At 41.8% G+C, this 10,969-nt stretch overlaps 1 non-coding gene across 1 annotated transcript; it reads right to left on the reverse strand.

Moving 5' to 3' along the window:
• Positions 1–10,087: 10,087 nt before the first annotated feature.
• LOC143675232 (U6 spliceosomal RNA) lies at positions 10,088–10,194 on the reverse strand. The gene has a single exon (XR_013171474.1). It is a non-coding gene; the product is annotated as a U6 spliceosomal RNA (small nuclear RNA).
• Positions 10,195–10,969: the final 775 nt, after the last annotated feature.

The raw sequence follows: 10,969 nt of genomic DNA on the forward strand, positions 1-10,969 counted from the left end.
GTTGATCTTTAGGGACCCTGCACACAGCAAATCCTCAGTATATGTTGAATCAAAGAGGTTTAAAAAGTAAGATAAAGAAAAGAGAGGCAGGAGCAAAGCAGCAGGGGTAACTCCTTGAGGGGTTACAGTGCAGTAGGAGGACTCTAAAGATAATTTTAGAAATAAATAGATCAATTCCTCTATTTTTCTAGAGCACATCAAGAGTCTCCACTCAACATTACTGCTCATGGCCTATCTGTTCCTGAGGCCCCACCAGATAAGATCACTTACCTGGTTCACCAAAGGCATGTTCAGATCTTAACCCCTTGTCCTATAGGTGTGAACGCATTTTAAAATAGGACCTTAGTTAGGGTGTGCCCAAATGAATGAGGGTTGGGTTTAATCCAATATATCAGAAATCCTTATAAACAAAGGAAACTGGGAACAGAGAGAGAAGCCACAGGAGAAGCAAGAAGCTGGAAATCAGTAGAACTGGAGGAGAAAGGAGAAGACACTTCTGTGTGCATTGTCACATGATGGAAAAAAGAAGGAACCCCAAAAGATTACCAGCCAGCCTAAAGATAAGAACCATAGGAGGAAGCAAGTGTTTTAGCCTCTGAAATCACAAGTCAAAAATTTCCTGTTGTTAAGTTAACCCATTGTTATTATTTGTTTTAGCAGTTGGGAAACTAAAACGACTTGTTTGTACAGCTGTGGACTGCGTCAATAGCTACCCCATGGCAGGGTCATGACCTTGTCCTTCTGCTCCTGGTATCTCTCCTATACCCAGAACCACTGCCCTCTCCCACCCTGTATTAGTCATCTATTGCTGCATAACAAATTACCTGAAAATTTAGAGGCCTAAAACAACAATAGATATTAATTACCTCACATACTTCCTGTGCATCTGGAATTCAGGATCAGCTTCGCCAGGTGATTGTGGTGGGGGTGGGTGTAGGGGGTCTCTCCAAGTGTCTGCCAGGGCTGTCATCATCTTGACTGGTGCTAGAGCCGCACTCCCAAGGCTGTGGGCAGGGGCCTCCGTTATTCACCACCTGGACTTCTCCATAATGCTGCTTAAATATCCTTGTGACATGGCAGCCGGCTTTCCTAAGAGGTGGCCATCCAAGAGACAGCAAGGCAGAAGCTAGAATGTCTTTAATGACCTAGTTTCAGAAGTCACACTCCCTAGTATTCTATTGGTTACACAGACCAACCCTATTCAATGTAGGAAGGGGTGACCACCGGAGGCCACATTGGAGGTGAGTGACCACAAACCCTTAGACTGCTGTTTCACCTTGGCTTCTTCAACAGTACAAGTGTGGCTCATTACACAATCAAAGCACAACATTATTTTAGTCTCCTATCATTCCTGTAAAATTATTCCATTGGCATCATCTTCTCTGGTCTCTGAAAATCCTGGCAGGCCTATGACTTAGCTCACTCTTAAGTGATACTTAGACATAGGGTCATTTCAAAAGGCAACTCTATTCTTGATTCAGAAACCAGAATATCTAGTTCAAAGTATAAATCAGATGGTCAAACTCGATTTAACTTTGAATTGTCTCCCCAAATGTCATCCGGCTTTGCATTAGGCTGAAACTTATAATTAAAAAAGAGAAGGCTCCAGTCTGGCAGGTCCCCCCTGTTGGTGATGCAGAAAGAGTACTATTCTCTGGATGCTGATGGAGAAGACCCTGCTGCCTGGCGCTGCCCCTGGGCCAGCTTCTGTAGTGCTGCCGTCCTGCCAGGCGCCACAGGGTACGACGTTTGCAAGAGGACTAAAGAGAAAATGCTCTGACCCTGAAGAATGCATGGAGGGTGCCCTGGCTGGCCTGAGGACTATTCCTTCCAACGCTGCTGCTGCTGCAATGTCCCTGGTGACACTTCAGTTGTGCCGCATCTTGGTGGACGCCTGTCTCTGCCGCTCAGTCTTCCTCGCCAACACGATCAGGCGAATCCAGCAAGAGAGATGACCCAGGAAGGGACTTGGGAGTGGACCGCCTCATGCCCACAGACATCCTCTGTCTGGCGACACAGGAGCAGGAGGGAGAGAGGCCCACTCCCGAGGGCAGTAGCTTCCCCAGAGACTTTGAGGGCTTCCACGCTCGAGTCCTGATTTCTGAGCTTTCTGTAGTCTCATCCACGCAGACTCCAGGGAGCCCTCGGAGCAGCGTTTGGAAATGGACAACTCTTGGGAAAACAGAAGAAACTTGCAGAAGTCGCTGGATCCCGTATTTGAGACACTGAACAATAACGCCCAGCTCGGTGGAAGACCTCTTTTCGGATGTGGACACTCCCACTCTGACCTGGGCTCCATGCTGGCGGGCGTGACGAGCATGTGAGGCCTGCCCACTGCATGAGTGCGGTGGCCTCGCTCCCGCCGCCGCCGCCGTCGTGCTTCCACCTCTAGCTGCAAGTCGGCCCTCGGGGAGCTGGGGGAACTGGGGGAGATGGGGGAACTGGGGGTGCTGGGAACGCTGGGGGCGCTTGGGGTCCTGGGAACGCTGGGATCGCTGGGGGTGCTCGGGGCGCTGAGGGATCTGGGGGGAGCTGGAGGCGCTGGGGGAGCTCGAGCACAACGCCAAGACCTGGTGGAGACTCAAGACGGTGACTTCGGCGCGTGGTTCAGACGAGGGCGAGGAAGAGGATGCCGGAGCATCCCTCCAGATCACCTGTCAGCTGTATTGGCATTCCCATAAACCCCCCGAGAACTCTCGACTCAGTGGGTTGTGTTCTCACCAGCCCACGGCCATCGTTCATTTTCTTTGGTTTGCCTGTCGGTCACCAGAACGTCCTGGAACAACTCCGCGCCAGCAAGGTAAGTGGCCGGGCCCGGGCGTCCACTCCGGCCATCTCTTCCCCTCAAAGGCAGAGACTGGACGCAGTCAGACCCTGGGAATTCTCCTGGAACCCTTCTTATTTCCGAGTCATTCTTGAGATCCCCTCTGTGTCCCGGTCGCTGTCATTGAATAGCACACCTCGCTCTGCACCCAGCCTCGGTAGTTTAGATAGGTGGAGGCTTTTTGTTTTTAATATTTTTATAGACAAATCTTCATACACATGCAGTCCATACACAGTGTACAATCAATGGCTCAGAATATCCTCACCATGATCATTTTTAGAACATTTGCATAACTCTAGAAATAGAAATAAAAACTCATATATTCCATACCCTTTACCTCTCCCTCTCATTGACCACGAGTATTTCAATCTACCCAATTTATTTTACCCCTTATCCCGCCTACAGTTTATTTATTATCCATATTTTTTCATTCATCTGTGATAGGTGGAGTTTTTAAAATTAAGTTTTATATGTTTTGGGCAATATTTTGTCTTAAGATATATTTCTAAAACTTTCTATATTTTTCTCTTTTTGTATATATGTATTTTTAGGTATTTTCTTAAAACTTTATTTTTTGTAAACATCCTGGGCTGCTACATTAGAAATTTTTATGGCGTAAATAATTGCAGTTGGTATATTTCATTTCTTAGGGGTATAAAGAAGGGATTTTTTTTCACAGTGACCTTCACTACTCCACGCAGTCAGCATTGTAAATGTACCACTTTTTTTTCACTTTAAATGCACGTGTAAGGCTCTTCACCATGCTTTGTGGCCCTTTGAAGTGGATTGAAGGGAAACCCTGGCACAGTTTTGCTTTTGACTCCCATTAGGTGCTCTTCCTCTGTGTAATGCAAATGTGAATTATGGAGGATTTTATTTATGCCTATTTATATGTAAATGGCCTATTGGTCCTTGAAGGCCAAGGTCAAATATTGTGTATCTGGAAATCAGATGCACTAGTTGTCCTCAGAGACTGAAACTTCTTGAGTGGTGAATTTTGATAGATCTTATTCATTGGAGGCCCTCTCGCCTGCAGGATTTTCTGGGCCTGCTTAAGCTTTCTCTGAATGCTATTCTCCCACCCCACTCCGTGTGCCTGCTCTGGACTGGACTTGCTGTGTCTGACCAAAGATGGGTGCCTGGAGGCTGCAGGGGTGCTACCAGGTACTGTTGGGGAGGGGGTGTTACTATACTATTGGTTAGGAGAACCCAGGTTTGTAATCTTAGACTGATGCTGCAACAAAACCTACAGACTGGATAGAAGCCTAGTGTGCTGGTATGAAATGATGTACATACCCCAGAAAAGCCGTATTTTAATCCTAACCCATTCTGTAAAGGCAGCCATTTCTTCTAATCCCTATTCAGTATTGAATGTTTGAAACTGTAATTAGATCATCTCCTCGAGATGTGATTTAATCAAGAGTAGTTGTTAAACTGGATTATCTGGAGGCGTGTCTCCACCCATTTGGGTGGGTCTTGATTAATTTCTGATGTCCTATAAAAGAGGAAACATTTTGGAGAATGAGAGATTCAGAGAGAGCAGAGCAGAACAACATAGCCACGAGAAGCAGAGTCCACTAGTCAGCAACCTTTGGAGATGAAGAAGGAAAATGCTTCCCGGGGAGCTTCGTGAAACAGGAAGCCGGGAGAAGAAGCTAGCAGATGACACCATGTTCGCCATGTACCTTTCCAGATGAGAGAGAAACCCTGACTGTGTTCACCATGTGCCTTCTCACTTGAGAGAGAAACCCTGAACTTCATTGGCCTTCTTGAGCCAAGGTATCTTTCCCTGGATGCCTTTGATTGGACACTTCTATAGACTTGTTTTAATGGGTACATTTTCTCGACCTTAGAACTGTAAACTAGCAACTTATTAAATTCCTCTTTTTAAAAGCCTTTCTGTTTCTGGTGTATTGCATTCTGGCAGCTAGCAAGCTAGAACACCTAGGATTAGAGGAAGTTGGGTCCATTTAATTTGTGACCTCTCCAGCCAGAGGGTCGCTGATGATGGGGGCTGTGTGACAAGCACTGGAAGTAAGCTTGGAGTGTGGGCAGCTCCAGTGACTGCACTGGGATCATGACTAGAGACACCTTTAAGTTCTTTCTGCCTACTTAGAAGTGAAACTCCCCATCATCCCCTTCACCCAATGCTTCCTGTTCCATGGCTTTTCTGCCTTCCCACCTCATAGCCAAAAAAGGTTCATTTTCCTTTGTGCATATGGCCATTCTTTAGTTTATTATCAGTGATGTAAAGCTCATTTTAATTCAAAGTATCCAACAACAGCAACAACAAAAGGGAGTTTACCAGTGTCTGACAGGCAAGGCAGAGAGGAATTTAATGCAGCAAATTGGTTACCAAAATGGGTATATAGCTCCTTTATATTTTCAAAGCAGTGTGAAGTTTTAAGAGTCATGGAATAAGTTCTCATTTGTTCCTTTAACAGTTCTGCACATGATGATTTGGCGCATCATATCAGAAAGTCACATCTACTGCATCTTGGCGTCACTAGAATGTCAATTTTAATATCCTGCCAACATATATGTGCCAGTTTGAATCTGTTGTGTACCCTAGAAAGGCCATGTTCCTTAATCCTTATTTCAGTATTGCTGGGTGAGATCATTTTTATTGTTTCCATGGAGATGTGACCCACCTAATTGTGGGTGATAACTTTTTTATGTGTGTGTGTATGTATTCATCACCATGCTCATTCTTTCAAACATTGACATCACTCCAGAAAAAGAAAGAAAAAGAAAAAGAAAAAGAAAAAAACTCATACGTACCATACCCCTTATCCCTCCTTCTCATTGGCCACTAGTATTTCCATCTACCCAATTTATTTTACCCTTTGTCCCTCCTATATTTATTTATTTTTTAATCCGTAGTTTTTCTACTCATCTGTTCATACTCTGGATAAAAGGTGCAGCAGACACAAAATTTTCACAATCACAGAATCACATTGTCAAAGTTGTATCTTTATACAATCATCTTCAAGAATCAAGGCTACTGGAACACAGCTCAACAGTTTCAGGTACTTCCCTCCAGCCACTCTAATACACCATAAACTGAAAAGGGATATTTATATAATGCTAAGAATAACCTCCAGGATAAGCTCTCAACACTTTGAAATCTCTCAGGCACTGAAACTTTATCTTGTCTAATTCCCCCCTTCCCTGTTTGTCAAGAAAGTTTTCTCAATCCCTTGAGGCCAGGTCCCTGCTCATCTTGGGATTTCTGTTCCATGTTGCCAGGGAGATTTACACTCCTGAGAGTCATATCCTACGTAGGAGGGAGGGCAGTGAGTTCACCTGCCAAGTGGCTTAGAGAGATAGGCCACCTCTTACCAACAAAAGAGGTTCTCTGGGGGTGACTCTTAGGCCTAATTTTAAGTAGGTTTAGCCTATCCTTTGCAAAAATAAATTTCATAGGGGTGAACCGCAAGATCAAGTCTCAGCCTATTGATTTGGTTGTCCCTCCCGCTTAGGGACGTCAGAATGTCAGAAATTCTCCAAATGAGGAAGTTGACTATTTCCTCCTTTCTCCCCGGTCTCCCATGGGGACTTTGCAAATATTTATTATTCACTGCCCAAATTACTCTGGGATATATCAGTTTGTACACTAACCTGTACAAACCAATGAAATCTCAATGCCCTATTCAAGATTCCAAATACTTATGGTGTTCAACTAAACTGACCATACAAGTTAAATTAGGAAAAGCACTACCCAAAATATAAATTTTGCAGCAAATAAACCTCTCTCCCTTTAGTCTCACACAGAAGTTGAAGTTTTAAAATATGGACGATATCATCCTTTACCTTATATTCTGATATACCTTTGTCCTATCCAAATCAGTCTTTTCAACTTTTTAAAGAGTTCCTGTATGGGGTATTGCTGACTTTCATAGCTTCAAAGCTCTAACTTAGAGTCTCAGGTGTCACATAAATACCTGAAGTTTCTGGGAACAACTAGGTTATAAACAAACAGCTCAGTATCTCAGAATTTAGAAATAACAGTTACGACTCCTAAATATTTGTGATTGCTATAAGAGCTTACAATTTAGGATCCTCTACAATAGGCCCCAACCTGATAACCCGTGTTCTCAACTTCAGTTCATCAAGTTTTTATTTTGTAGTTAGTCCATATGATTGTGGCATAATAATATTTGTCTTTTTGTTCCTGACATTTCATTCAATATACAGCCCTTAAGGTTCATATACCTAGTTGCATGCCTCACAACTTCATTTCTTCTTGCAGCTGTTCAATAGTCCATTGTATGTATACACCATAGTTCCCACTTCCATTCCTCAGTTGTTGTACTCCTAGGCCACCTCCATCCATCGTGGATGCTGAATACTGCTGCCTAAACACCACTGTGCCAATGTTAATTCAAGTCCTATGAGTAACTTTCAATTAGGTGGTTTCCATGGATATGTGTCTCCACCCATTTCAAGGTAAGGGTGCTTGCTGGAGTCCTTTAAGAAGGAGCCATTTTGGAAAAAGCTTCAGAGCTGACAGAGCCCACACAGCCTGAGACCTTTGGATATGCAAAAGGAAAATGCCCCTGGGAAGTCCTTTGAAATGAGAAGCCAGGAGAGGAAGCTAGCAGATGTCTCCATGTGCCTTCCCAGCTGACAGAGGTGTTCCAGACCCATCAGGCTTTCTTGAGTCAAGGTATCTTTTTACTGGATGCCTTAGTTTGGACATTTTTATATAGATGTCCAAACTAAAATAGAACTGTAATCTTGCAACTTAATAAATTCCCTTTATAAAAGCTGTTTCATTTCTGGTATATTGCATTCTGGCAGCTTTAACAAACCAAAACAATATGTATGACTGAACTCCAATTGCAGACAAGTTCATGATCTTCCCCATGGAACCACTAGATCCCAGACAAATAACATATAGTCCCCTCTAAGGTTGGATCAGTGAGAGGAGGAGTAGAAGGTAATGAACAGGAAAGGTCTTACTTGAACTAAACCTGTTCCCATTTAAGAAGTATCTGAGAATTCCTGAAGAGTTAGGAAGGTTCTTTGGCCCACGGTACACATAACACCTTGGAGAGTTGGGCATGGTAATAGGGTGGTGCTGCCTTTTTGAGATTCAGTTCTGCTCTAGCCAGGACATCTTTTATATCATAGTATTCAATCCAAAGACTACTGAGTGAGCACCGAAGAAGTGTCATGCACCATTTGGGGTTAATGAAACATAGACCCTGCCCCAAAGAGCTCTGCAGTAAGCAAAGCTAGTAAGCATAGTATTTAGGCCAGACATGAGCTTAAACTATTTACTAGAGGAAACAGGGATCAAATTCTTTCAAACACTTCACATAAAAGGCAGTAGATCTTAATCATTTATGGTTTCCAGATACCTTTAAAAGTTGGGTGAGAGCTATGAACCCTTGCCTCCATAAGAAAGCAATAGGTACTATTATGTTAAATCTCTTAGAATAGTGTTTTTACACTGTGGATTGTGACACATCAGTGGGTTGTGAAGTCAATTTAGATCATGACCAGCATATTTTTTGGATCAGTGGAATAGGTGGACTAGTAAAGGACATTAGTGAGACAAATACTAATGTGAATAAGGTCTGTAGACTCAGTTATTCTCCTGTTGAGTATTTCAGATTGTGTAATAATCAGATTATTACTGGTTGCATACAATGTTAACATTTGGGGAATTAGGCATAGCTTGTGCAGGAATTCTTTGCACTATTTTTTGCAACTTTTGTGTATGTGAATTACAAGATCAAAAAATAAAAATTAATAAGTGGAATAGAATAGACAAAATAGAAGATAGTCTGTATGGCACAAGTCAATATTGTTTTGCAAAACATTTATATATACATCTAAATTTATACACACATACATGTATATTCATACTAGTCAGATATAAAATATCTAATGATTGAAAAAATTGGAAAAGTAAAATTCCCTACACAATACTAACATACTACGACAATATCTATTTTTCTTAACCAAAGCCCATCCTGTATCTCTTCCAAGACATAGACCGCAATTTGCAATACAGTAAAATATTTCGTGTCTGCAAAGCCTGACATTTAAAAGAAATCGTTCTATAAAGGATATAATAAAATAGGAAAACACTTTCCCTCTAAGTTAGGTGTTATAGTTAGATTCAGGTGTCAACTTGGCCAGATGATGATGTCCTGCTGTTCTGTTGCTGTGGACTTAAATCATCAGCCTGTGAAATTCATCTATAGCTGATTACATCTGCAGTTGACTGAGAAGAGTGCCTTCTGCAATGAATGACATTAAATTTAATTAGCTGGAGGCTTAAAAGAGAGAGGTCAGAAAAGAGCTCAGCAGCTCAGCATACCTCAACTCAGCCCTGGGAGCTCAGACCCAGACGTTTAGAGATGCAGAAAGGGGAAAGCCATTTTAACCCGGAAGCCAGGAGGGAAGTCCAGCAATGTCCACCATGCGCCTTCCCCTGTGACAGAGAAAACCAGAGGGAAGCCAGCTGCCTTTACTCTGAAGAACTATAAATTTGTAACTAAATAAATCCCTTATTAAAAACCTATTCATCTCTGGTGTGTAGTCTTCTGGCAGCTTTAGCAAACTAAAACATTAGGCTAAAAAAATGCTTTGGATGGGGCATCCTCATGACCCTTAGTTTGTGCCTTGAGTTACAGAATAAAAGAGGTGAGAATATTGCCCACAATCCCTAACTGAAAATTTTATAGTTCAAGCATTTTAATTTTGATCTATGATCCATTTTGTGTTAATTTTTATATATGGTATAAGGTAGAGGTCTAACTTTATTCTTTTGCATATAGATATTCAGTCAGCCCAGCACCATTTATTGAAGAGACTATTGTTTTCCCCATTGGATTGTCTTGGTACCTTTGTTGAAAATCAGTTGACCATAATGAGGGTTATTTCTGGGCTCTCAGTTCTATTCTAACTAATCCATCTGTCTTGTGCCAATGCCACACTGTCTTTATTACTGTGGCTTTGTAGTAAGCTTTTGATTATCGGAAAGTGAGTCCTCCAATTTTCTACTTTTTCAAGGATTTTTTGGCTGTTTGGGATCCTTTGAATTTCCATATGAATTTTAGGATCAGTTTGCCAATTTTTGCAAAAAGGACCTCCAGGATTTTTATAGGAATTGCACTTGGGGTGTCTTGCCATCTTCACAATATTAGGTCTTCTGATCCAAAAGCATGGGATGCTATTCCATTAATTTAGATCTTTAATTTCTTTCAACAATGTTTATAGTTTTCAGAAGTCTTGTACTTCTTTTTTTTAAATATGGAATGCTTCACGAATTTGCATGTCATCCTTGCGCAGGGGCCATGCTGATCTTTTCTGTATCACTCCAATTTTAGTATATTTGCTGCCGCAGCGAGCACTGTACTTCATTTAAAACCAACTCCCGTTGGAGAACTTAGGTCAAGAGCATGGATTATCAGGTTAGGGCCTATTGTAGAGGGTCCTAGATTGTAAATTCTTACAACAGTCACATATATTCAAGAGTTGTAACTGTTATTTCTAAATTCTTAGATACTGAGCTATTTGTGAATAACCTGGTCATTCCCTGAAACTTTGGGCATGTATGCGACACCTGAGATTCTGAGTTAGAATTCTGAAGCTATGAAAGACAGCATTACCCCATACAGCACCTGTATGTGGAAAAGTTTTGCATATGGTTTTACATGGATTTTGACATAGATCTTATTAATGTAGAGATATGAATGAAGCTGATTTGGATAGGACTAAGGTAAATCAGAATGCAGGGTAAAGGATAATATGGTCCATATTTTAAAACTTCAACCTCTGAATGAGACCAAAGGAAAGGATGTTTATTTGGTACAAAATTTGTGTTTTGGGTAGTGCATTATCTAATTTAACTTGTATGGTCAGTTTATTTAACTTGTATGGTCAGTTTATTTGAATGCCATAATTACATGGAATCTTGAATAGGGCATGAGATCTTGTTGGTTTGTACAAGTTAATATGAGGCCCCGATATATCCCAGAATAATTTGGACAGTGGATAAAAAAGTATTTGCAAAGTCCCCTGGGAGGATTGGGAGAAAGGAAGAAATATTCAACTTTCACATCTGGTGAATTCCTGATATTCTCACAAGCAATGGAGACAACCAATTCAATAAGCTGAACCCTTGAT

This window comes from Tamandua tetradactyla, chromosome 2, assembly GCF_023851605.1.
Source record: "Tamandua tetradactyla isolate mTamTet1 chromosome 2, mTamTet1.pri, whole genome shotgun sequence".
NCBI classification, from domain to species: Eukaryota; Metazoa; Chordata; class Mammalia; order Pilosa; family Myrmecophagidae; genus Tamandua; species Tamandua tetradactyla.